The 16,581-nt window shown below is 51.1% G+C and overlaps 1 protein-coding gene across 5 annotated transcripts in view; it reads left to right on the top strand.

Annotated features, from left to right (window-relative positions):
• Window positions 1-1,383: 1,383 nt before the first annotated feature.
• Window positions 1,384-16,581, top strand: part of ZNF516 (zinc finger protein 516) — a 125,292-nt gene continuing 110,094 nt past the window's right edge. For 2 of the 5 annotated variants that reach the window (XM_042962271.1, XM_042962272.1), the window contains exon 1: window positions 1,761-1,921. The gene's annotated coding sequence lies outside the window, so the exon portion shown is untranslated. The other 3 variants (XM_042962270.1, XM_042962273.1, XM_042962269.1) reach the window with 3 other exon arrangements.

Raw genomic sequence — 16,581 nt, 5'->3', positions numbered from 1 at the left:
ATCGTTAATCACAAAGAGCTTGCCTTTTAGGATTCCAGAATCCTTTTTGGAAAGGTTCTCACCGCTCTCGCTGCGGCTCCTTTCCTCCCCCGGCCCCCCCCCCCCCCACGTGCAGAATGGCCCCTGTGTCTGATACTCCAGCTCGGCAGGCACAAGCTCCCCCCTTTGGAGCTCGTGTGTAGTAGTTTCTGTTGTAAATGCCATAAGTTGGAGAGGCCCCGAGCTGCATCAGCAGTGAGTGTTAGCGAGCGCCTGGCACCAAGAGAAATTGCAAGGGCGGAAGGTGACGCCGGACTGCGGCGCCGACTGCGGTGTCTTGGCCGAAATCCATCCTCACTGCGGAGCTATCACGAGGAGAGCAGGGCAACATGGCCAGGAGCCTGGTGGGGGAAGACAGTGCTCCCCTCCGCAGGCCAACTCCCTCGCTCTGCGTCATCGCGGACTCAGGGGCGCGCCTCTTCTCTTTCTCCTCTCCACGCCCCCCCCCCCCGCCATCTGCACCCCCCGCCCCGTGTACCATTATTGCTTCTTGGAGTCACACTGGGATTTCCGTTCCCAGACTTAACTTATTGCCACTAACTACGGGCCGCGGAGAGCAGTTGGGGGGTGAAGAAATGGTTTGAAAAACAGAAAAATTAAAGTTGAACTTTCCAAGGATAGAAATGAAAATAAAACCCCGCAGTCATTTTTAAATTGCCAGATAGCAGAATCCTCGTCTGAAGTCTTTCCAGACTTTGATCTCGATTCAGGACTTAATCTATCGAGTATCCCCAGCACATTTACCAGGAAGTTCAGTGAAACGCACACCCTAAGCCGTTTGGAATGCACACGCATCTGGGACCACCGGAAGGATACCCACAGAGAGATCTGGACTCGAGGCTTAGTGCTCAGGTGCCCAAGTCGGCTGAAAATGCATCCCAACACGTCTGCACGTATGGATGCGTGCGTGTGTGTCCGTGTGCGCGCGTAAACAGCTTCCCGTAACTGGATCTGCGGCAGCGTTAGTCCTTGAGAAGAAGGGGCGACAACTAGCCGCTGGGATCGTGATTCAGGGCTATTAGGGGAAGAATTATCTGGGTCTGAGTCATCGCGAGCCTCCAGACTTTGCCCGCAGTGTGGTAGAACTTTGTGCTGATGAGACAATAGTGGAGCGTGTGCGTTTCCTACAGGGCAGACCATTCCGTGGCTGGGGGAAGCCTCGGGCCTGCGCCCGGCCGCCGGGGCCCGGCCCCCTCCCCCCGCCGCGCAGGCCCCCAAGCCCGGCCGGCGCCGGGGTCCCCGCGGGGCGGGCGCGTCCGGGGCGCGCGAGGGCGGCGCGGGGAGGGGGCAGGGCGCGTGGCGGGCCCCGCGCGCCCTCGCGCGTCCCCCGCGCCCGGGCGCAGCTGGCGCGGTCGGTCTAGTGCAGCGCTCGGCTCCGCGCCTCGGGCGCTCGGCTTCACCTTCAGAGGCGCGGGGCGTGCGCGTCCTCCTCCCCGGGCCCGCCGCCTCCCGCCAAGGTAGGGGCCGGGGTGGGGGTGGGGGTGGGGGCGCCGCGGGGCCCGCGAGGGGCGGGGGCGCGGGGCCGCGGGGCCCCGGGCCCGGCCGCGCCGGGGACCCCGGTGTGCGCCGCGGGGGTGGGGGGCGGGGAAGGGGCTCCCGGGCGCGGGGAGGGCGGCTCGGCTGCCCTGTGGGTAGTTGGTCCGCTCCGCAATTCCAGGAGTGGGAAGATGCAACTTCGGGCGGCGAGGCGAGCGCTGGGAGGTGGGTTTTACCGCAGTGGAGGGGCGGGGTGGGGGCCGGGTGGGAGCGCGGAAGAGGCTCTGGCTTTGTACACTTCGTCAAAGGCGACGCGGGAGGAGGGGAGCTCGGATGCGCTCTCCATCCATTAGGAGACAAAGAGCAAATTGCCTTACTTTAAAGTAAAACGCTCTGGCTAATGAAGGTGGGTGATGGGGCTGCGGGGCCCGAGGAGCCGCTTCAATTATTAAGGGTTTGGCTGATGGGATCGATGCCTGTAGGCACCGAGGGCTGCTGCCTCGGGTACGTGTTTGCGTGTGTGTTTGCGTGTGTGTGTGTGTGTGTGTGTGTGTGTGTGTGTGTGTGTGTTCGGGGGGGGGTTGCCTCCCCCTCCCCTGGCTGCATGCCCATTAGCTGGGAGCGTATAAGTGACCCTAACATTAAAGAAGTAAGGGCGCCTGGAAGGGAAGTTAGGGTGGGGGTGGGGGGCGATGGTTCTCTCAATGACCATGAGGGGTAGGGAGTGGGGTCGGGGTGGCAGGGACTCCTCGGAGTCGCACCCGGCCTGGCGGGGGTCGGAGTGGGGGTGGGGGAAGTATTGATCGCGATATATACCCGGGTATATACGAGAAAAGAAGAATGCTGTGGGGCGTGTGTGTTGGGGGGGGGGGTGCGATGGTTGGAAAAGCGCCTCGTCTGCCATTTCCAGGGAGAACTAACACAGTGAATAGTTAGGATCAGTATTTAGAATAAACCGCCTCGTCAAGTTTTAAAGAAACTTTGTATGAATAAGTTTGTTAAAAGCCAGCCGAGTTGGGTATTTAAAACAGCGGTTTATGGAGGAGGCTGGTGTGCGGCGACGATCAGCGGTGGTAGGCAGGGAAGCCGGTGGAGCCCTGCAATTAGGGACCGGAGAGACCCAGCCTTTTAGCCGAGAATGTGGGTCTGTAAGTCAGCTCCATTTATTATCCGCGTTAATAAGCTCTCCGCAGCAGACCGGGATCAGACCGGGAGCTTCTGGGGTGTGTGTCTGCATTTTACTCAGGCTGCTGGCTTACTGATAAAGAATTACTTGGTCTCCGGGTGTGCAAAGATCAACTTGCTCAGCCCTCTTTTTAAATATATTCATTCTGTGCCTTATTTAATCCAGATGCACAAAAAGCCATTTGCTGCTTCATTGTTGGTTTACATTTTTTGAAAAGGCGACCGGTGTAACCTGTGGAATTTGAAATGCAAATAGAAGCCTGTGGGAGTTGAGGCAGAACAAATCAGCATTTATAAAGTGAAAAAGATTTAATGTCTTTGAAATCATTGCAGAGGAAAAAAACTGGAGGGGGGGTGATTTTTCAGGGAGTGAATTGTGACGTCAGGTCTTTTTGGAAAAGATGTTATTTTTAAGGTCTGAAACCCGGGTATGTAAAGTGCTTACAGGAAAAACAGATTACAAGATTAACATCTGTTAACATGATCGTTTATCTCCAGCCAAAAATAGGTCAGTTCTTTCTTAAGGAAACACGATTGCTGGCGCATGCTTAAATAATAAAATTAAAATAATGAGTGCATCAATGAGGGCCGGCATTTGTTATAATCTGATCTATGAAAAACATTTTTTAATTTCGAGATCAGTAGAGGTCAAAATCTCTTTTGGGCGTTGAGAACAACTCTTCACTCTGCGTCCACCCCCCGGATGACCCCCTCCTCCTTACTCCTCGCTCCCTCTCCGCCCCCATCCCGGACTGCTAATTTCCCTTTTCATCCATTGTGGAAGTACAAAATATATTTAAATGGATATTGTCTGACGCCCCCGTCGTTAAAGAAAGCAAACTCTCCGCGCAGATGGCTAACTTTCAGGGCTCTGCTGTTGTTTTACCATTAAATGAAACGGTAGGGAGGGAAGGGAAAAAAAAAAAAAAAAAAAAAAAAAAGGAAACAGCCTTGCAAAGTCTCCCTGCCCCCTGGGTGTGAGTGACGGCTCTGCCGGCCAATCCGGAGCGGGTTTCTCCATCCCGGAGGTAATTTGGGGTGTGAGTGTGTGTGTGTGCGCGCGCGCGCGCGTGCATGCGCCCATGTGTATGCACACTGTTAAGTGCGACCAGCCCCGCGCATCCGCAGCCTCCTGATGTGCACAGCTCTGTGCTGTAGACGTGGACACGCTTGCATCTGAGTCTGGACAGCTAGATGGGCGCGCAGCAGTCCAAAAGGAGACCCTGCCCCCTCTGCCCTCCTGCAAAGAATGGGCGGTAAGAGGCGCTTTCGGATTCAAGTCGAAACCTGCAAATGGGGAAGAGGAGTGATAGGATTATGCTTCTCAGCAACCGGGGACTCGAAATGTACGGTTCCTTCCGTCTCGTTCCCACGCGACGGGCGCGCCCTCGCGCGCCCGGGGTCCGGAGCCCACTCTCCTGGCGCAGAACGTACAGAAAAGCGGGATTATGGAAATTGGTGTGAATTGCGTAGAAAAGTGAAGGACGGCGTGTACCTTACAACTTCGTATTTTATTGTCTCCCTGGAAGTTCATACTTAGTCCATGGCAAATTCTAGAATGTGACCCACTCACGGTCAGTGAAAAGTTCTGCTGCCCACCCGACTTGTGAGCGCGGAGCGCCTGCCGGGTCTCCACCGTACAATGGGCACATTCACGGGCGCAGTGCGTCACGGGCCGCCCCACGTTTCGAACCAGCTTAATCCGGCACCAACTTCCCCCGGAATACTGGTAGTGATGTGTGGAAGTGTACGGACCAGACCTGGTCCTGTAGCATCTCTCCATCCGTGTCGCAGATGCTGTGCCGCTTCATTCCGGGGTGGATGATGCCGCTGCATCGGACGGGTTAAGGACCCACGTGTGACCCCTCCTTCCCCGGAGACCCCTTCAGGGAGGCCCCCTGGGAGGGACTCCGCGCCCCGCCCTCGTCCGAGTACGGGGTGCCCGGCTGCCGGGCCGCACCGAGGTTACCCCAGGGGTCCATGGGCGACCCCAGGCCGCCTTCGTCGTACCCCTGCAAGAACCCAACTCAGTTACAAGGTAGCGCCCGGCCCCGCGCTTCCTGCTCCGGCCATTTTCGGCCCCAAAACCTGAGTTCGATCCGATTCAGCGCCCCCCCCCCCCCTCCTCCTCTGAACTCGCGGATTGAGAAGTGGGCAGCAGGGGGGACGTGTCTCCGGGTTAAATCGTTCCTATTTCTGTATCCCGGCGTGCGGCCTTGGGCCCGGGCGCCGCTGGGGGAGGCGGGGCGGGGGCGGGGCGGGGGCGGGGGGATTTACCTGCCCGCCCCGGGGGCGGGGGCGGTGGCCGCTTGTTGCTGGGCTGCCAGGGGGCGGGCTGTGGGCGGGGCGGGCAGGGCAGCGAGGTGGGGGAGGGCCCGGCCCGCGCCCCCGCCCCCCGGCGCCCGCCCCCCGCCCCCGTCATGTGGAGCGGACGTCACTCGCCTGCACTGTAACCCAAGAAGTGAAAGAGACGGGGACCCACGGCCCAACTTCGCACCGTAACAAAGGCGGGGGTCCGTGCGGGCCGGAGAGGGACGAGCTGGGGAGGGAGCGGGCTGGGGGTGAGGGGGCCAAGGAGGTGGGGCAGCCGGGCGGGGAGTGGGGGGAACCGGGACGGGGTGGGCGGGGGGGTCTGCGCAGGGCGGGGGGCGGGGGTCTCTGCTGGGCCAGACGGTCGGGGTCTCCGCGGGTGGGGCGGGCAGTGAGGTCTGGCTGGGGTCGGGGGGGGGTGTCTCCGCGGGGCTGGGGTGGGGGGGGCCCTTGCAGGGGCCGAGGTCTGCGTGGGGCCGGGGCCGGGAGTGGGCGGGGGGGGGGTGGTTCTGGCCGGGTCCGGGGTGTCTCCGCGCGGGCGGGGGGCGGGGGTCTGCGCGGCGGCGCGGGCCGCGCTCCGGGGGCCGAGGCGAGGCTGAGGCCGAGGCCAGGTAATTGGTTTCTATTTTAAACTTCACTTTGTTCAGGCGGAGGTGGGGCGGTGGGAAAGGCGTGGCCCCCGAGGACGATTACATAAGTATTCACACCTGATTCGGTCCCGGCCGGGGCTCCGCGCGCGGCTGCGGGTGGGCGGCGCGGGGGCACCGGCCGCCGTCCCCGCGAAGGGCTGCCGCGCGTGGGTGTGGCGCCCTGCCTGCGTGGCCTCTTCCCGGCCGGGCGGCGAGCAGCCCGGGTAGACGCGGGGGCCTGTTCCTGGAAGCCCAGATGTGCCCGAGGGCGTGGGGCCGGCCTGCCGGCGGGGTCCTCTGCGTAACAAAGGGCAGGGGCTTCGGGACCCTACTGCAAGTCACAAAAGGAACTTTGGACGGTGGTCTTAATTAAACATGCGGGGGGGGGGGGAAGGCATTTCCCTCGTGAACCTGCCAGTAAGTCTGCAATCCTGGTTAAAGATGATTTAAAAACTGGTGGCCCTCCATCCTGTGGCTGTGTAATAAAATGCCGTTAAAGTACTGACCCCAGTGGAAGCGAGGCTGGATCTTCCCCCAGCAGGATCCTCTCCAGATTATTTTTTAAGCCGCCCTATTAATATGATTGGAGTATTTTGGTTTAGGAATGTAAGAGCTACTTTAAGGAACCAGGCATGCATGCTATTTGATAGGAAACTTTCTGCTGCCGCGTAAAAAAGCTCACTTTATCATTTGTTTGTGCCTCCTTCATTTTCTCTTACATTCTTTGATTGTGGCGTCAAAATAGCTGTGCTATTTATGTTTACACAGACCCGCTAGAATTAAATATACCACATGCCTCTGCTCTGCATGATTCCGAGCTTCCTTCTCCTGGTAAAATTGGGGAGCGAGTTTGAGCGAGCTGGCCTGGAGCCTGGGGCTGGCAGCGGGTTACCGGAGGAGGACATCTTTAGTTTCACTAGGCCCCCGCGCCTTCTTGGACAGGCCCTGCAAGAAGGGGCCCTGAGCAAGCCTGGAGGAGTTAGAATTAATTCTGATGGCATTAGAATTTTCATGTGCCGAGATGCAAGCATATCAGCCTAGTATTTTTCTTAGTTCTTTGGTAGGACTTTGTTTTCTTGAATTAGCTAATTTGAATATGCTGAAACACTCAGAGGCATTAACATTCTTAAAAAAAAAAAAACAAAATCCCAAGGGATGTGTAATAAAACTAACCCAGAGCAGTGGCACTGCCCCTCTCAAATGAAACAAAGCAGCCCGTTGGTTAGGTACAGGGTTCGGCAGTGGAGAGAGAGAGAGAGAGAGAGAGAGAGGGGTGTTGCTTATTTTTATTTCTGAAAGCTTTTGTTAAGAATCATCTTCCGAACTGGCTTGGTGTGCTCCAAAACCCACCAGATCAAGAACATGTAACTATGGGTTGTGTAACTGATATTAGTCGCTGAGGAGTATACTTTACATCATTGGTGTTAATCCCACCGTTATTTGTAAACAACCTTTAAAGTTGACTGGCTAATGTAGAGATTGAAGTCTTCCTGGGACTTTGACGTCCTACGTGTCTAACTTTGTAAGATGATGTCTGTCCCAGAGGCCATCATGGAGGGAAGAGAATGAGAGAGGTTTTTGAAAGCTGGTCCATGCTAAAAAGCGTGTTGTTTCCATTACCATAAATTGAACTTTACCTTCCTTTACCTTCCTTGCTCCTGTGTAGGTAATGTCTGAGTGTCCATAGGTGGAGCGTTTGATGTGAAAGTTGTTGAGCCACAGTTATGTGAGAAAGCAAAGAGACTTCGTTAGAGACTGCTTCAGAACGCGGTATACTATAACAGATGCTTTTCAGTCTTACCAAATAGGGAAAAGGGCTAATGTGACCTAGGAAGTTAAGTAGAATTTAGTCCTGGATTGTTCTTGAGACACCAGCGCTCAGTTTAATGGGTTGTTGTGGATTTTTATGCATTCATTTTCCAGGATACGTATGGGTCTTGTAATCTGCCAGAAGGAATCTTTTAAACAGGCTCTTTGTGGGAGTGGCTGTAAGTCTGACTGAAGGTTGTGTGTAGAGTTTCAAGTGCATTATACCTTAATGTGGTAGGGATAGGAAACTAGAGTACGAGCTGGTTACTTTCACCGGGAAGGAGCTTGTCCAAATGCGTGCACTTTCCTCTGACACCGTGCTTGTTTTAAATGCTTGAGACGTTACACTATTTTGGGTTTTGTTCCATTTTCAACCTTGGAGAACAGGGCAAGTGTTAACTATATAATTAAAAGTGGTATTTTGTCTGTAACTAGATCGCTACCTGAATAAAGCATCAGGATTAAAGGTATAAGAAACAAGAGTTTTTCGTCGGTGTCTGAAGACCATATTTAGCTGGAGACATCCGAACTTTCTCAAGGGCACAGATTAAAGCAGAAGTAAGAAATAATGGAGGGAAGCAAAAGAAAGTTACATTTATTTGATTACATATCTGCATTATAAATATTTGAACGTAGAAGTAACATTCCTTCTTCAAAAGCAGACATCTTACTTGCTGTAAATGTTTATACATTTTAGTGCTTGGATAGAGCCGTTCTGTTTTGTCATAATCAAGCAGTTTTTTCAGAAATGCATCTCTCGGCTGCCCTTCCCCCTCCCCCTCAAAAGTTCCAGGGGCTGTGGGAAAAGTGGAATTAGCTCGCATCGTACCGACTGTAGCCCAGAGAAAGCTGGGGGCCTGGCACCACACGTGCAGAGCTGAGGGTGTGCTGTCCGTCACTCACACTCCTGCCTTGTACTTGAACCCACTGCTGAACTAGCACCCAGTACTTAGACCTTCTGTGGATTGCTTACCACTTGGCACCTTTGACCCTTGTTTCCAGAATTAGTAATGTCTACACGTGACGAGTAACTGGGTTACTGTCTTGGGCTCCCAGACTGTTACTCTGTTGATAGGAAACTACACGTCTTTGGGTTTGCATTTTTCAGGTGACTTGGAGAGTCAGGAGGTGGGCGGCTCTGAGGTCTGATGAGGTGCTGGTTGGACTACGTCTCCCAGTATGTTATGGAGATGGGTAGCAGGATGGAGCTTCTGGAAGGCAGGTGTAAATGTAGACTGCAGATAGGTATCCATGGGCTGCCACTCAGTTTGCCCAGGAATTAGGGTAGCCGCAATTATCCGACTCTTGATGTGTGTTTGGCTTGGTGCTAACTGGAGGCATGAGCTAACTAACTGGTGTGACCGTGACCCTCTTCTCCCTCCTGTCCTGTCCTCCCTCCGGGGCTGTCCGGCCGTTGGCCAACGGCCAACGGTGTGTTGGCAGCAGCCTGTTAAGGGTCTGAATGTGTCTCCGGGAGAGTGACAGCAGTTTTCAGATTCAAGCCTTCGCCTTGGTTCTCACCAGTACCAGAAACATGTGAGTTTGGGGTGGGAGAGGTAGGACATTTCTCGTTGATGGAGGGGCGACCTCTGCCCCCGAGTGGGTTGAGAACTCCCCAACCTTTCTTACCAGAGTAGAGAGCCTGAGTCATGGGGGGAGGGGCATCCTCTCTATCCTTGGACTCTGGCCGTGACTGTCTTACAGTTTTCAGGAATATTGGTGAATTTCAGGAAATTGGTGAAACCCATTTTAAGGAAGGAAGCACATCAAATGTTTATTTGTGAGGAATTTATTAATAAAATTAACCTTACGGGAAGAATAAAGAAAAATTTCCACTATGAATTTAAAATGTCTCCTCCAGGTCTTTAAAATGCATGTTTATTTTAAAATTAATTTTCTTCGAAAGAGGACTGTTTTAGGGGTTATGACTTTAATAGCCATGGGCGCTGCTTGTGTTTGAAATTTATACTGCCCACTAAGGTATGTTAAGGATATCTTAGATGGACTGGTAAAAATTAGCAGTTGCAACTAATGCCCTTGCATCTTGCTACACGGGATTGGAACAGCTGAAGCTTTTCTTTCCAAAGCTAGAGCTGGCTGTCATATTTATGTCCAGAATGAGATGTTTTCCAGCAGCGTCCATTCGAATTGTAAAGAAGTGTAATTTTGTGGCTCTCAGCCTTCCTTAAAAGTAGTTTTCCAAAAAGATCTGGCATTTATTCTTCATTTCCAGCGGTAGTGAAAATTACAAAGTAGGAGTAATTAGAAATGCGACTATTTTGAGAATGTCACCATGTAAATATATATAAAGTAATGAACAAACCACCACACAGGAGACTAGAAAAAAATAAATCATTTAGAAACGACATTGGGTTTAGATACATGTCACTGTTTATTTCAAATAGGAGTTCATTCTGGTAGATTTTCTTTCTGTGTGTGTGTGTGTGTGTGTGTGTGTGTGTGTGTGTGTGTGTGTATTTGGTCAGGAATTTAATCAAGTTGTTTTGTTCTCGAAATTTCAGGGATAGGGATTCTATGTGGTTGTGAAGTTCGGACAGTTTCTGAGTGGAGTGCTGAACGCAGGTTGAGGTATTAATGTATTTTGTTTTCAAGACAAAATTCATCTGGTGTGTTATTCCTTGAAAAGCAGGTAGTCTGGTCTCTTGCAGATCTGGCGCCCCGGGGAATTGCTGATGTCAGCTCGGCCTTTGGATACAGCTGTCCTGTTATTTTCTTGCTCATTTAAGGGATGGTGAGTGGAGGCTAACATGTGGTGTTAGCTTTCAGGACATAGTTAAAGAGAGACTCTTAAAAATTGGGGTTCTGTGTTAAAACTCTATAGTTTTTTTTTTCCCCAAATGGCTAAGAATTAAAATAGAATTTTCAACATTATTTAGAAACACTTGGAAAACCCTGTCTTTAGCTCTCCCCGTGGTAAAGTAAAGGATATTTGTTTAGGAATTTTTCCCTTTGTTTTCCAGAAAAGGGCAACATGTGTCGGTCTTTGCCATATGGCACTATTTAACCTGTATTGCCTGAGCTGACTTGGCACTGTGTTAGGCATTGATTTATTTCGGCATTCGAGAATGTTCTTTGAAATTTAGTACAGGGAAGGATGCATCGAAAACGGTGTGGACTGGCAGCTCGTGGCTTTATTAGCTTCTTGTTCGACTGATGTTTAAGGGGAGGAAAGCAAGTGTCACTTGTTTCTTTCCTGCAATAATTTTTGTAGGAAATAGTTTGATATTAAATGTTGGCTGTGTTAATTCAGGGAAATACAGAGAGCCCCTTGGGAGTAGTTAAAACTTGTATCGGTTGCAGATAGGCTGAGGGTTGATGTGGTGAGAGGGACACTCGCTCTTTCGTTCCTGATTATTCCAGTGATTTAAGCGAGACCTAAAGAAATACGTGTTTCTTTTTTCCCCTTAGAGACTTGGCTATTTTTTTTTTTTTTTCCTAATGGATGGTGGCATCAGTGAACAGATGGACAATCCTGTTTTCATAGCTTAAACTTTTGTGGCGCTGCTCTGGAATTTTCTGGAGGCAGCCTGGTGATGCTTTCGCTTCGTGATTTGTTTTGTTTCCACACACTGCTTCTGGCTTTTTGGGTAGTCTTAGGTTTTTCACGCACCAGAGCGGGTTGTGATGCGACATCTCTGGAGTCGGGCGCGCCCCCGAAGCTCAAGCCTCCGTGTTGAACACCTTGTACGGCTCTGGCGTGGCCACCAGACCTGTGTCTCCAGGTGCCTCTCTCGTTGACTCTGGCTTATTAGCCTTAATCATACCCTTCTTCCTGTTTTCAGGGAAGAAGTAAACACATTTACCCTCCTTCGTGTGTGTGCCGTCAGAGCAGGGAGTTTGCGGACAGAAAGGTGGGCTTGGGTGTCGCCTCCTGGCATTTCCGCGACGTGAACGAGCGCCGCAGTCAGTGCTGCATAATTTATATTGACGTTATCAGTGACACGGAGAGAACATTTTTATGCAAGTTTGAGAAAATATCATCATTCACACTGATAATCATGTTCCCACCAGATTTAGATTCATCACGCCAGAGCTTTTCATGTCTTTAGCGTGACCATTAGCATAATGACGATAATTTGTCCCTTTGAGTAACGCTGGGCGTAATTTACATTCGTGTTACTGTGACGAGTGCAGCACGGCCCAGGTGTTCAAGTGGCCTCCCGATTTCAAAAATGGCTTTTTACTTTTTAAAAGTGAGAGGCGGGGGGTGGGGGGGTGGGGGGGAAGGTCTTGTTCCTAAAGCCAACTTAAAAAACATGACCGGTACTAAATAAGTGAATTCCTGGCGTAAAAGTACTTGCCATAGCAACGTAAACTTGGGGACAATTCTGTAGAGTCATGGGATTAGTGGTTTAGTGGTAGGATTAAAATTGGCCTCAGTAAATTACCCTGGTGACAGAAAAGCAGAATCTGTTAATGGTTTTACAGGAAGATTGGCCCCTCAGTTGTGCTGCAGATTGATGAGAGATTACGGGCTGCTTAGATTCTGAACTTTGGAAAGGAAGGTTAATTTTTCTAATAGCTATGCATTTGTAAGCATCGGCAGGAATCGGTTAAAGAAGGGAGTTGGTGCTGTTAGAATCTGGGATTTTACGTGCCTGTGGGAGCGGATTTACAGGCCGCGTTTGTTGTTTGGCTACAAACCGGCAGCCGTTGACGTAGGCTTTCCAACTGTCCATGGAGATGCTAGACCAGACTGGAAAGTGCGTTAGGTCTGCCGGGCCCCAGAGGCACCTTTCAGACGCTCTCAGGATGGCAGTTTACTAACCTGCCCCTTTGTGGCTGGGGCACGGCGAAATGTGGCTCCTTACTGCAGAGTGTGGGCCATCGATTCTGTAGAATGACCATGCAGGAAAATGGGCACTTTCCTAACTCTTTACCTTTCTTCGTAAGTTCACGTAATTTCTGGGTGGACTTGTTGTAGAAGGCTCGTAGCGAGAGTTGCAGATGTGTTAACAGCCCCCGAGAAACCTAGACGTGGCTTTGGGTGAACCTCGACATTTTCCAGGAACTGAAAGGCAGAAGGACTTAGTGATGCGGCCAAGGCCACAGCGATAGAGCAGAGCTCCAGGGGGTTCCTGGGTTCCCGGTTCCCAATACCTGCTAGATGCGCACGGCAAGGGGAGGCGAGAGCCCCCTTCCCAGACGAGCTTGGCGAGAGCCCATCTGGCAGTGCTGCGTGTTGAGGACTGCACTTGCTGTGGTATGCTGCCCAGTTTCCCTGTCACCTTCTGATGCCCAGCTCTAGCTCCAGAGAGAAGAAAAAAACATTGACCCCACGTTTGCATCTCTCCATGGGAATATCGTGTTCGTGTGGGAACCGGACGGGTCGTCCCATGCCAAGGTCCCTGTAGCATCGCAGGGCTCAGGCAAGGAGGGAAGCCCAGATCGCCAAAGGCCCAGCAGCTGTTTGCACAGATTTCCAGCTCAGCACGGCGCCGGGATGTCGATTTTCTTGGGAAACCCGGCGGTGGCACCGATACTAACATCCCGTTTTACAAGACAGTAACCACAGAGAGCAAACGACCAGCATGGGTAGAAAGACCTGAAAGAAAAAGAAAAAAAAAAAAAAAAAAAGCCACCAAACTGTCAGGGGAAGGGATCAAAGACAGGTGATGGTTGTGATAGACCGCCAGGTTCTCGTGGGCTGTCCTGTCCTAATCTCCCGCAGACGGTGGAGTGCAAGAGTGTCGGCGGCCAGTGGGCATCTGCGTGGTGGGTGCTCTGAGGGATGGGGCAGAGGACCGCAGATGTCCAGAAGGGGAGCCGTCAGCTGGAACAGGGTAGGGAGCCGTGGGCACCTTTCTTTCAGCGTATCCTTGCTGCGTGTGGACAACACGGTGACCACGGGCGAGGAAGTTGGGCGCAGGGGCAGGCCCAATCCGGCGAGTCTCCGATGGCGGTTCAGACGTGAGGCCACACACAGCAGCCCACTGCGCTGGCTGGTTGGTGGCTGGCCCGCTCCCGGTGCGTGCGTGGGCTCTGGCAGACCTCCACCCTCTCCGCCTGCCTTGGTAAAATTGGGAGCTGGGCCGGGACCCAGGGAATTTTGCTTCTTGGTGCACGAGCTGTGTAGAAAGCCTGCCTACCTCCTTTGCATTCTCCAGGTGAGAAACAGGGCTGACCTTGTTTTTGCTTAAGAATCGGTAAGTTAAGACCCACATTTAGAATTGGTTTTCCTTTTCTGAAGAAGAGAGGACTGAATACTTGTTCGTTACTTACCAAAAAGTATATCCTAGGTAGTTTTCTGCTTTTCTAGAAATTAAAAAAAAAATTTTTTTTGCATTACCACCAGCGTAAACTTAGAATTGCATAGATTTTTTTCATCAGTGTTACAGTTTATGGACATCATCCTGTACGCCCTTGGGTGAGAATTTTTGCAGGCTTCTTTGAGTATCTGGTAATTGAAATCTTGTTATTTGTATGTGGGTAGTGACAGTTTCCTGGTTTATACCCATCGTCTTCCATAAAAAGATGAGACGCACCTGACATCACACATTAACTATATAGTGACACACTGGGGCGCCTGGGTGGCTCAGTTGATTGAGCGTCTGACTCTTGATTTCAGGTCAAATCACTGTCCTGAGATCGAGCCCTGCATCGGTCTCTATGCCCAGTGTGGAGCCTGCTTGAGATTCTCTCTGTCTCTGCCCCTCTCCCCTTCTCTCTCTCTCAAGAACAAAACAAATATATATATGTATACATATATATATATATATACACACACACACACACATATACGATACACACACACGTGTATATACACATATACATACACACACGTATATATACACACACGTATATGTATATATACACAACACGTATATATATGTACACACATATATATATATATACATGTGTATATATATGTACATACACACACACACACACATATATATAGGGAAACATTAATAAAAATCAAGAACAAGGAAATGATAGACCTCTACGAGGAGAAAATAAGATCACATATCCAGATCACAATGGTCCTTCTTCCAGTGGGTATACTAGAACCAAAATATGGAATCGGAGCTTTCTGGTGACTAAAACGAGGAGTGAAGCCTGCCGCTTCTGTGTTGAATGGAAGGCCAGGACAAGACTCACCAGTTCTTGGGTGAAAGGAAAGCCTTTTTTAGCGCTAACACTAGAGGAAACTTTTTTTTTTTAATTTTTTCAATATATGAAATGTATTGTCAAATTGGTTTCCATACAACACCCAGCGCTCATCCCGACAGGTGCCCTCCTCAATACCCATCACCCACCCTCCCCTCCCTCCCACCCCCCATCAACCCTCAGTTTGTTCTCAGTTTTTAAGAGTCTCTTATGCTTTGGCTCTCTCCCCCTCTAACCTCTTTTTTTTTTTCCTTCCCCTCCCCCATGGGTTTCTGTTAAGTTTCTCAGGATCCCCATAAGAGTGAAAACATATGGCATCTGTCTTTCTCTGTATGGCTTGTTTCACTTAGCATCACACTCTCCAGTTCCATCCACGTTGCTACAAAGGGCCATATTTCGTTCTTTCTAGCCACGTAGTACTCCATTGTGTATATAAACCACAATTTCTTTATCCATTCATCAGTTGATGGACATTTAGGCTCTTTCCATAATTTGGCTATTGTTGAGAGTGCTGCTGTAAACATTGGGGTACAAGTGCCCCTATGCATCAGTACTCCTGTATCCCTTGGGTCAATTCCTAGCAGTGCTATTGCTGGGTCATAGGGTAGGTCTATTTTTAATTTTCTGAGGAACCTCCACACTGTTTTCCAGAGTGGCTGCATCACTGGATGAAACTTTTGACGTCGAGTCTGCTGTCTGCGTTTTTTTCACATAGAGCACGTGTTCAGTGACACTCTATGGCCGATGCGTAGTGACCTCGGAAAGGTTGTTGTTGAAGCGACCGTGGTACGGAGGACCAGCCGCGTAGTCACAAAGTGTGAAACACCGAGAATGGGTTTTTGGATCCTCGTGAAAATAGGACCCGCGTTCCTGAGCATTACGGATTCCTATTATATTAGAAGTTTAATTTTTATTACTAATGTTTTATTATAGACTTGAATCAAATTCGGTGAATGCCTGAATAAGCAGCCCCCCAAATAAATAGCTCCTAGGTGCTCTGTGAAGGCTCATTCGATCATACACCCACGGGGAGCAAGGCACTGACCCACATTCTTCATGGGTACTGTATTCATAACACTTAGGAGCTAGGGGGTCCTTTTAGCCCCCCGTTCTCCCAGGAGCGTGTTGAGACCCACACGGTTAGGTAACTTTGTCAAAGCCCTGTGGCTGGACTGTCTCAGGAGACCATCTTTTGGGCCGTCACCTTGAATATGACCTTCCTCATGCTTGTGAAGCTTGTGGAATTTATCTGAATCTTGGTCTGAGCCTTCTGGAATTGTATCACTTTAGAGATCGCATCATGGGGGCCAGTCCCCCCACCTTTGGTTCCCTCACCTCCTAGACGGCTGGGGTTACCCAGAGACTACCGCAGAGGAGCTGGGAGCCAATGCCGAGGGTGCCATGAATGGGGACCAGCTGCCCGAACCTTTAGGGACTCAGAACAGGGCAGAATCAGTACGTGGTCGTGTCTGCTCTGTTTTGAGTAATCCGTCAAGGAGAAATTTGGAGGGTGGTCTGAGGGTTTGGAGCAGGGAAGCTCCTGCATCAGTGTCTGGCGGTTCCAGCCCCGCCCTTCCGAGCTTCAGAGACTGGGGGGTCTGTACTCACAAGAGTCCCGGGGCGGGGGCCGGCAGACTTTTTCTGTAAAGGGCCAGATATTAAATATTTTGGGCTTTGTGGGCCAGCCCTCCTCTGTCACAGCTGCTGTGCCTTGTAGAGCAGAAACAGCCGTAGACAGTAAGTCAGCAAATACAGAAGCTTTATTTATGGACACTGAAACTTGAAATTCGTATGATTTTATGTGTCACAAAATGTTCTTCTTCTGTTTTTTCCCCCAACCGCTGAAGAGTGTAAAACACATGCTAAGCTCAGAAGCCATACAAAACCAGGTGGGGGGGCCCCCGACTTGGCCCATGGGCCGCGGTTGGCTGACCCGGCTAGGGTAGTGCTGCCTGATAGATATAATGCCTCTGTGATTTTAGGTTTGCTAGTAACCCCACGA

The sequence above is a fragment of the Panthera tigris genome, chromosome D3, assembly GCF_018350195.1.
Source record: "Panthera tigris isolate Pti1 chromosome D3, P.tigris_Pti1_mat1.1, whole genome shotgun sequence".
NCBI classification, from domain to species: Eukaryota; Metazoa; Chordata; class Mammalia; order Carnivora; family Felidae; genus Panthera; species Panthera tigris.
Note: the sequence above shows the minus strand (reverse complement) of the source record. Positions and strands in the feature narration are given on the sequence as shown.